The sequence below is a fragment of the Apium graveolens genome, chromosome 9, assembly GCF_009905375.1.
Source record: "Apium graveolens cultivar Ventura chromosome 9, ASM990537v1, whole genome shotgun sequence".
In the NCBI taxonomy this organism is placed as follows: domain Eukaryota; kingdom Viridiplantae; phylum Streptophyta; class Magnoliopsida; order Apiales; family Apiaceae; genus Apium; species Apium graveolens.
This window is the reverse complement of record NC_133655.1, coordinates 266418325-266428714: the sequence shown is the minus strand read 5'-3', so window position 1 is coordinate 266428714 and position 10390 is coordinate 266418325. Positions and strand designations below refer to the sequence as shown.

At 36.8% G+C, this 10390-nt stretch overlaps 1 non-coding gene across 1 annotated transcript; it reads left to right on the top strand.

Annotated features, from left to right (window-relative positions):
- Window positions 1–703: 703 nt before the first annotated feature.
- Window positions 704–810, top strand: LOC141687635 (small nucleolar RNA R71). The gene has a single exon (XR_012561125.1). It is a non-coding gene; the product is annotated as a small nucleolar RNA R71 (small nucleolar RNA).
- The last annotated feature ends 9580 nt before the right edge of the window (window positions 811–10390 follow it).

Below are 10390 nucleotides of genomic sequence, written 5' to 3'. Positions count from 1 at the left end.
GCTCTTTTGCTTCCTTCTTGCCTGTAACTTCCGTGTCACTAGGGAGTGTACTAGGTTGTTGATTTAGCAAGGCATTGGCATTGCCTTAACCGCTTGGCTTTTGCATATGAGCCTTAACTCCTCCAATTCAGATTTTTCATTAGATTGTTAAAGTTGAAGTTGTTGTCTTGGTGCATATTGCGGTTGCTGAAAACCAGGAGGGTTGAATTGCTTTGATGCATACTGCTGACAAGGCTGTTGCACCGCATTCTGAGTTTTGCTCCAGCTGAAGTTAGGATGATTGCGGTTGTTGGGATGATAGGTTGCTGGAACTGGTTGCTATGACCTCTGAAAGTTGCTCATGAACTGAGCTGATTCACTAGAAATAGCACACTGCTCCGTATCATGTGCACCAGCATAAAGCTCATAAACACTAGTGATTTGATTAACTCCATAATTAGCCAAAGAATCCACCTTCATCGTCAAAGCCTTAAGCTGAGCAGCTATAGCAGTAGCTGCATCAACCTCCAGAATTCCTGCTACCTTGCCTTAGGGTAGTCTCTGAGAAGGGTTATGGTATTCATTAACAGCCATCAGTTCAATCAACTCATAAGCTTCATCGTAGCTCTTAGCCCATAAGGCTCCACCTGATGCTGCATCAAGCATGGGTCTAGACTGTGCTCCCAAGCCATTATAAAAGCAGTTAATAATTATACAGTCAGGCATCCCATGGTGAGGACACTTCCTAAGCATCTCCTTGTAGTGATCCCAAACATCACACAAAGATTCTCCCGATTGTTGCACAAATTGAGTAAGAGCATTCCTGATTGTAGTTATCTTCGCCATAGGGAAGAATTTAGTAAGAAACTTTTGAGAAAGTTCTTCCCATTTGGTGATAGAACCTGGTGGTAGAGAATTCAACCAACACTTAGCTTTATCCTTCAGAGAGAATGGGAAAAGCCTTAGCTTTATAGCATCTTCAGACATGTTGTTGAATTTTAAAGTGTCGCAGATCTCGATGAAATCTCTAATATGCATATTGGGATCTTCCATCGGAGAACCCCCAAACTGGACTGAGTTCGGCACCATCTAAATCGTGCTAGCCTTGATTTCAAAAGTGTTAGCCACGATGGCTGGTCTGACAATGCTAGACTGAATATCATTGATCTTCGGTTGAGAGTAATCCATCAAAGCCTTCGGATTCGCTTCAGGTTCTCCAATTACAACAAGAGCTTCTTCTTCAACTTTCTCAACTTCTACAAGAACTTCTTCTTTTACTAAAACTTCTTCCTTCTCTTTATCTAGTGTTCTTTTTCGAGATCGAGAACGCGTTAGCATAAACGCTCTCTAGAGTAACCGAAAAAGCAACAAGCAAACAAGTAAGTAAAATATCCGAGTTAGTGAACTTTAACGACCACTGATGTCAAGCACATAAACTAAAAATTAACACCGAGTCCCCGGCAGTGGCGCCAAAAACTTGTTAGGACGAAAACACACACTAATTTTACACGCAAGTATACGCGTTCGCAAGTAATATATAATTCTTTCTAGTTTGTTCCCACAGAGACTAGTTTAGGTTAAATTCAATTTATGCACTTATGCAACAATGATATGGCTATCGTTCAATGCTAAGACAAATAACAAGTTGAGTTGTTTATAACTAAGAATTTATACTAACTAACTTTAACTAAGAGAATTGAGGTTGAATTACTTATATAAGACAAATATGGGATTCTAACTTCATTAAATACTTCATTCAAAGTCATTTTTTTAACCTTACCATGAAATGACAATGACAACTATTCAGATAACACAAAACTAGTAAACGCCAACTTTCGTTGCACGAATACCCTACTACCAGACATCCACAAAAGAGATAGAAGCAAAATAGACACCAAATATGTGTAGACCCTATATGTCTATAGAATTTGACAACATAAAGGTTTAATGCGCAAGTTATCTATCATGATTACATAGGGAAAGTAAGATGGTAAAAATTACCTAAGAATCATGTATAACAATACATGAATCTATGCTAGCATGGCAAGTTCTAAACCTCTATATTCACTTTCGCTTCAATAGAGATTAACACGCTATTTTATAAGTTCGCGATGCTCATAAGACGAATAAGCACAACCAATACTAGGATATCATACAATAACCACACACTAAGATATTGAAAAAAATTAACTATTGAAATCCATAAGTAAATCTGCTAGAATCCCACGATAACGATTAGTTCATAACCGAACTCATCATCACCGTGGGTTCCGATGAAAGCATGGTATAATAAACTAAGTATTTATAAACTGAATAAATAACCAAAGTACGTAATCAAGAGTAGTAGGTTCAACAAACAAGAAAACAAGCATCTAAGATTACAACTCAATCAAAGAATCACATGTAAAATAAGATTTTCTTCTCCTTCATTGTATTTGTGCTCTAGGTCTTCTCGCCATCTTCTCCTTAGTCTCCGTTATGAAAAACATCTTTTAAGAGTCTTTATATAGTAGCCCAATCAGAATAGAAGTCCAGAAAGTCAATATTCTACTTGAATAAGGATTTCTGGAAAACGTAATGGCACGACCACCCTTGGATTCAGCGCGGACGCTCTGTGTCTGGGCGACCGCTCCCAAGTGTAGCGCGGTCGCGCTGAGCTTCTGGAAAAAATCATTATTCTTTATTTCTTGTCTTCTCTTGCTACTTTCTTCGCGCACTTGACCAAGGCTTCATCCTCACACTCTTCCAAGCATATATCATGCAAAATCCAGCCCTTCTTTCTATCTATGCCCTGAAATGCAAAATACTACAAAAACACATCAAATACACAAATAACTTGAGTACAAAACACCAATTTGAGCCTTTATAAAGCGTTCTAAGTGGATATAAACGCCACTTAACACCCAACCACAACTATACCGCAAGAAGGGTTCAGGAGTGGCGGTGAGAGACCATACCGTGGATTGGAGTTATCATTTTGCACTAGAAGGAGGGGTGCTCCGTCCTTGGGTTTCAGTGCCCCTGGACTCATCTTCTTCAACAAGCTCTAAAAAGAGTCCGTTATATAACCTGTAAGAATCCAAGTAACCCAGCTCAGTCGTAACTATGAATGCTCCTTATTTGAGCTACATTTGTGTGTGCTCGTCATTTTAAACCATGTTATGTGAGTGTTTTTTATTTATTATTAATCCACGATCGTGCAAACTACAACTAGTTTTGTTTATTTACGAACCCAGATTTTCTCCACTCTTGAACATTCAGTTGCTTGCTTAAACCCAGCTTTAAGTGTTCTTGACATTGTTATTTTATTGGTTGATATTGGTTCCTATTAAAAGCAATATTGGATCAATTTTGGAAGTTTGCAATATTGGTTAGTTGTTATTTGTGAGTTCTACTTCTCGTGAATTTTTGTTGTTCGAAAATTATTATTTTTTTGTACTCTTGAAGATTTGCGGGAAGGAAACTGGGGTAAGGCCCGTTGAAGGGTTCCGGCTATCCAAGTCCGGCCTCAATATCTTACTTGGCCTATATAAACTCCCGATAAAAGCTCCCCCAATCAGCCTCTGGGTCAGTTTTGATATATTTCTCAGCAAAAACCCAGCAACGAGCAACTTCAGGAGCACTGGCCTTGGCGACCACCTTGTCATATTCTTCCGACTTTTTATAAGCCTCAATTATGTCATTCTCCGGTTTTCGCTCCTTCAACTATTTCCGGAGCTCAACAGTCTCGGGTTTCAAGTCCTGGACTTCCTTCTCAGCAGTTTCGGCCCGTGTTATTACATCATTAAGATGTTTGTTCAAACCTAGAAAGAGCATTATCTTTATTACAATCCTCGACCTTAACTCCACCAGCTCCTTGTCTTTCTCAACAGTGACCTCCCGGGCATGCTTCAGCTCTGAATAAGAAATAGTAGCCTCCCCGGCCATGGATGCACCAAGATAAGTATAAAAGATCACAAAATAAAGAACAAGTCAAAGAACCAATAAGGCAGGAACACAGAACAAGAAAGATTTACCTTGCCCCAAAGTCTAGTACAATCTTTCATAACGACATCGAACCCGACTCTATTCATCTCTCTCCATTCGAATTCAGAAGAAATTTCAGCCATGAACCAGGCAATTCTCTCATCAAGGCCCGACACCTTATTTCCTGAAGTCTCATGTTGCAAACCTTTCCCTTTATCCGAAGCCGAATCAGTAGAAGCAGCAGATTGAGATCTACTCACTCGGGGAGGTTTAGAACCCACAGTTCAGAGATGTTTGTTTCTCTGGGTCTCCTCAACCTCAGGAACTTCCCCCAAAGGTTCAATCTCATCAAGATTCTCAAATTCATCCAAATCTTTAATATCAATATTACCCTCCAACCTATGATTTTCTTCAGTGGAGTCCGGCTTTGAAACAACATTACTCTGAGACCCCTCATCCGGGCGTGGCTGGGACCGGAGCTCCCAACAGATACCTTCTTCCTTTGCTTAAAAGTAGTACACACCCGAGAAGAGCATCGCTGTAGGAAGAAGCAGTCATTTCCAAGTTATAATAAAGAAGAACTGAGATAAACAGCCAATAAAACCAGGTCAAAATAAGAGAAAAGCATATACAATAAACGAGAATAAACAGGAAGAGTCCGGAATACAAGCCTTATACTTACAGCCAAGTTCATACACCTTTTTGTGATTCATAAAGGTGTCCTGAGTCAGCTGAAACACGAGACGCTCATAAAAATCAAAAATTAATTGAAGGGCTTCACCCTCCAAAACTGAATACTTGAATCATGTCTGAATACCTTCCATGGTGATATAAGGCATATAAGACTGATCTAACCCCTTCAATAATATCATTTATCCATTTCAATGCTTCAGAGACGATATCTAAATAACAGGCCTAAAGCCAGAACCATACCCACACTTGGTGGCCCGAAAATATATCTTAAAGAGAGGTTTTTGACTAGACTTAACTAAACAAAAAATCTGGTGCCACGACTTAAGGGTGGGATGAACTCCAAATCTGTTGTAGCAAGCTAGGAACCAAGATATCTATTTAATCCCATTGGGTGTTATTTGCGTGGGAGACAACCTATATATATATATTTACATAAGTGCTTTATAAACAAAAGACAACAGGGATTCCACCCAGACCTCAAATGCTTAAGCCAGACAAAAACAAAACCATCTGCCGGTCTGTGGTAAATTCTCTCCCCGGGATGCGGTCACCTCCATTCCACCCGGGAATCTAACTGAAAGGCCTCATGGACCGCTTGGTCCAGAGCAGCATAATCCAAAACCGTATACTCATTCTTCAAGGCGTATGGCTCCTTAGAAACAATCATCCCGACAAACTTTTGGTCAAAATTTGCCTCATCATACTGCCCAGGATGGTTGTTCGCCTGTTTAGCATAGCCAGCGCTAATATTCCTATAATACCGGTCGTTATCAATTTTCACTTTTCGTCACAAAATGGTATGGGATGTCTATCCAATACCCCTCCAGTGTGCAGGGAGTTTTCCTAATCTGAAGTTTGCTAATAATATTGGATTTCGAAGTCGAGGCCTTCTTCCCCATCTCTACACGGGTTGTGTTAGATTAGGACGAAGCCGGACCAAGTTCAGATTCAGAAGACCCTTGATAATAGGAGAAATATACCTTGGAGAAAGCCTTAGTCCAGACCATAAACCTAAAAGCAAAAATTTGGGTTAGTCTATATCCCTATCAATTATTTAATTTTTACTACAATGGTCCGGACTATCCTACGTTCAATTTTAACAATTATTAGTACTAGTTCGGGGAAGCAAAGCAACAAACTAAACATAACCATTAATCTCGGACCTAGAATAAAACCCTAAGAAAAAATCAATGAAACCATATAACCAAAACAGATTGATCCGGACCCTGCCACACCAAACCTAAACTCATCATAAGCTTACACAACATGTTTCAAAATGGCATACAATTCAGAAAATCTGGACCAATAGGCCCGACCCCTAACAAAACCCACTACGTCATAAGTGGGCTATTGTAATTCCTAAATGGTGTTACAATAGGCCCTAAAAGCATTACAATAGGTCTATTGTAACACCAGGGGGCGTTACGTATATGAGCATTACAATAGACACCCTAATGTAACACTTCACATATCTATAGTAATAGAGAGAAAAATGTTACAATAAGTACCTACTATAACACTAACGGGCCTAAATGTAACGCAAAATGAGTGATATAATAGCTTGATCAATATTGCATAAGTGGGACCACCTGTGGGTCCCATATAACTTATTGTAACAGTTTGTTCTATCAATTGTAACACCAATCTTTATAATTAAGTAATAGCAGCATTTGTAATCTAACACTAAATTAAAACATTAATTACACTATAATAGGCATATGTAACATTTAATTTTGAAATTTGAAACACATGTTCTGTTTAAAATCTACAATACATATCCAATATTTTACAAACACCACATAAAATTACAACAATACGATCGATCAATTAACCATACTCTAAGAATATCCAAATTACGACGAAGGTTATTAATACTTTTCGGCTATGTTGATCCCCTTCTTCCCATAACAAATTCTTGGCTTTTGCTTCTCCCAAAAATCATTTTCTCTGCTTCACCACCTTTTCTTATAAATTTCTATCCTCGGGAGAAATCTGATTCATAACAAAAAAAGATCAAAGTAGGTTTGGGAGTAATCAGACTAATTGCACATACTTAGTAGGTTAGGGAGTAACCAGACTATTTGCGCATACTTGTTAGTATCAAAAACCTGAAGGAGATGGGTGTGGCTCTCTGGTATTGTGCAAAACTGTAACACCTAAAAACACAGTTCCAAATCCGCAGAGCACTGAAATAATGTTGCTATAATTTTGACCGGACCAATCCTATATTTGGAAAAAAATATCAATTTGTCAGTGTTAAAGTAATATCATCCTCTGGGTAAATATCTGTGATTATCTATCGTTGTGTAAAACTACTTAAAATTAGCAAAGAGAATTAGTGCAAATAACACAGCACTTGCTAAAGGCATACACTTTTAGCAACACCGTGTAGTTTGTGTAGCAAGATACATGACCTTGATACTAGATACAACTGTTCCTCTGACCGTTCTATACCACTTTGTATCTCATCTGCAATCATTAGTATATTATACTTTGAGCATAGAACTTTGATAATTGTCAATAAATATAAACATTTCTAGCTTGGTATATATATATTTCTGCAATATACTAAGCATGCAAACTTTAACTGTTCGCAGGAAATCTGTGATTTATACACTTATAATCAAATATCATGTACTATTACTTTGAATTCATTAATATGTAATATCAAATTGATCCCTATGAACTGAAGTTCATAGCACACTTTCAATCGAATATGAACAGCACTATAACCTATACGGTTTATAGAAATGAGTATAGAAACTATAATTAGAACGTACGCCCCCTGTAAAATATCAATAGAATATATTCACTCATCAACCTCTGATCAAACACAAGTGACAATTATTAACCTCTTTGCTTCCGAGGACAAAGATCCGCTCTTTAGAAATCAAGTGACAAGGGATGTTAAGTTTAATTTACCAAGTACATCTCCTGAGTTTTTATTTGGCTTTTTTTAAATTGTAAAGAGGTCGCGTGTAGATTTCAATCACGAAGCACTTGGAACCATATTGCAGGCCTCTTAAGCTTATCACTTCCCCAAGGTTTGACGCATAATTGCAGCATTTTCCCTTCAAAGATAATACAACTAAACATGATGCAGCTGCGGTACATATGATAAATAAGGATATCAAATAGCAAAGCTAATTAAGCCTTTATACACTACACTACACTCACTTGCTGTTTTGCAGCACCGCCCCTTTAATGATCATATTTTTCTGATAGCCTAGGATCAAAATCAAACTTAATGGCTCAAAATCAAACTAAATGGTTATTTCAGATAAAGGTGAATAACAAAATCTGTTTAACAATGAAAGCTTTAAGAGATCTAATACTCCGATAGAAGAAAACACAGTTTCCACAATAATTACCTAATTGGAATTTAAAGTACTAGATCAAGAAAATGGAGAATTTCTCTTGAAAAGCGTAATAAATGAAGTATAGGGAAGGAGAAAAAGTAGGTAACTTACAGCAACAATGCCATCTCTACCTGATAAAACAGAGATATCAACACAAGAAACAACTTCAGGGCACTCTCTCTCCACAACTTCTTTAATAGTTTCAATATATCTGAAATTTCTGAGGCCAAAGCTCCTGTCTGTTTCTTTCTCAAAAAGAGTCCTCCTTGTTAAGTCCAACAACAATGAAGCATCACATCTCTGAAATTACCCACAAAAACATAAATCAGTAAACATGCATTTGTCGGTAGTGGCGGTACCAGGATTTCGAAACAGTCAGAGCTAAAAATATATATATTGTTTATAATACTGTACATATTTATGGATGGTGCATGTATTTTATATACCTGAACAACACAGTCATGGAAGATGTTTCTGAGCCAAGAGAAAGCAGTGTTCTTGTGGCGCTTGTAAAGAAGTTGGACTTGTTCTTTGAAAAATCTTTAGCCCATGGATATGAATCTTTATAAAAGTTCATGACAAGGCCTGTACCAGCTAAAGCAACCTCTTCAACTTCATCTACAAAAGCAGAGATTGCAGAGAAGGATAAAAGAGCAATGATACGAACTAATTGCATTTTGGTCATCTTTCAAGATACCTAGTACACAAAAATATGTAGTGCCTGGTGTTAAATCACTAAGATTTTTACGAACTCCCGGTATACAAAAATTATCTAAGAAGTTGGTTACAAATTACAAACTCTCTAAAAAGAATTATGCACTCGTATATAGAATAAATGATATAAGTACATTGGTAAGCATGAGATTAATCTTATTTCTCATACTTTAAGCATTAGATACTTAACCCACAATGATACTGAAATATAAGTAGAAAAAACCCGTGATTCATTATCAAAAAATTAGAAACAAATCTGAATTCGAAACTCATACAAGCAATTGATCAAACAACCCACCTTCAATATTCAGACTAGTTACCACATAACAGATGCTAAGGCTTTTCCTGAAAAGTTAAAAATAGTCTGCTAATAATGGGAAGGAAGACACTTACTAATTTGAAGAGAAATTCAGGAACCACTAACTAATCGCAAGAAGACAACGCTGAGAGAATAACATGATTTAAGCTTTGAATTCGTCTAATTAACATAATTTGACCAATTCCTAGACAAATAAAACTGAGGGTTATGACTAATTGAATCTGACTGATCTAGGGTCTCGATATTGAAATACTAGAATTCTAATATTGAGAGGCTGTGAGTTTTTTCGATTTTATGTAGGTGCCTATTTTGAAAGAAATCAGTATCGAGGGATGGGTGAGGAGACTTGAAGAAAAATGGGGCAAATATATGGGCGTAAAAAATTTGTAAAGGGGCAAACATTTTTACTAAGGGGAAGAATCCCGCCTAATATTTCACCTAGGAAAGTGTGTATATTTTTTATTTTTTTTTTAATTTTTCAGATTAATTATTAAATTATTAATTATTAAATTAATATTTATTAAATAGAAAATTAAAAAATGTCTTCTGTAATTTTATACAGTAAGTTTTATATTATATTATATGCTACATTTTAGAGGCATGAATAACTCAAATTATAATTTTTTATTAGAATTTATTGATAACAAACTATCTAACATTTAAAAAAAATCAGAAAATAACTAATGTAACACCAAGTGCTGGTGTTACATGTTGTGCAATATCGCCATTTTCATGTAACACTAGTTTTATAGCTTTTGCAACACTAATTGAGTCGTGTTACAATAGTACAAAATTTTCTTACCTAACGTAACGCTGCTTGTAACACTTGCATTACATTAGCCCACTTATGGCGTAGTGACCCTAACCCCCAAAATACAATTCTTCACAAAATCAAACACAAAAAAGCAACAATTCAGTATATACGTACAACTTTACTTACACGATCATCAAGAACAGTATGTAAAATACAATCGAAACCAACGAATTACCCAACAAATAAACTTGAAACCAACTTGAATCAAGAAATATCTCAAATTCCTACACGACATATCATCCATACCAAAGATGTAACACCCCCAAATCCGGGGTCAGGAATCTGGGCCGTCACACCATCCTTCAATCATGTGTAACCTGCATTAACTCAATAATCCAATAATTCCATATCACAGACCCCCAATCTCACACACTCACAAGTTATAGCCTTAGAAATGACGTACAACAAGTATCATATGTTATTAAAACTCAAATGTACTTACAGGATCTCAAACAATTATTCATAACCTCTATGTGAAGTTACAATAATTACGACTGATATTTTATACCTATCTAATACTCCGGCACACCTGAGACAAAGCTGCCA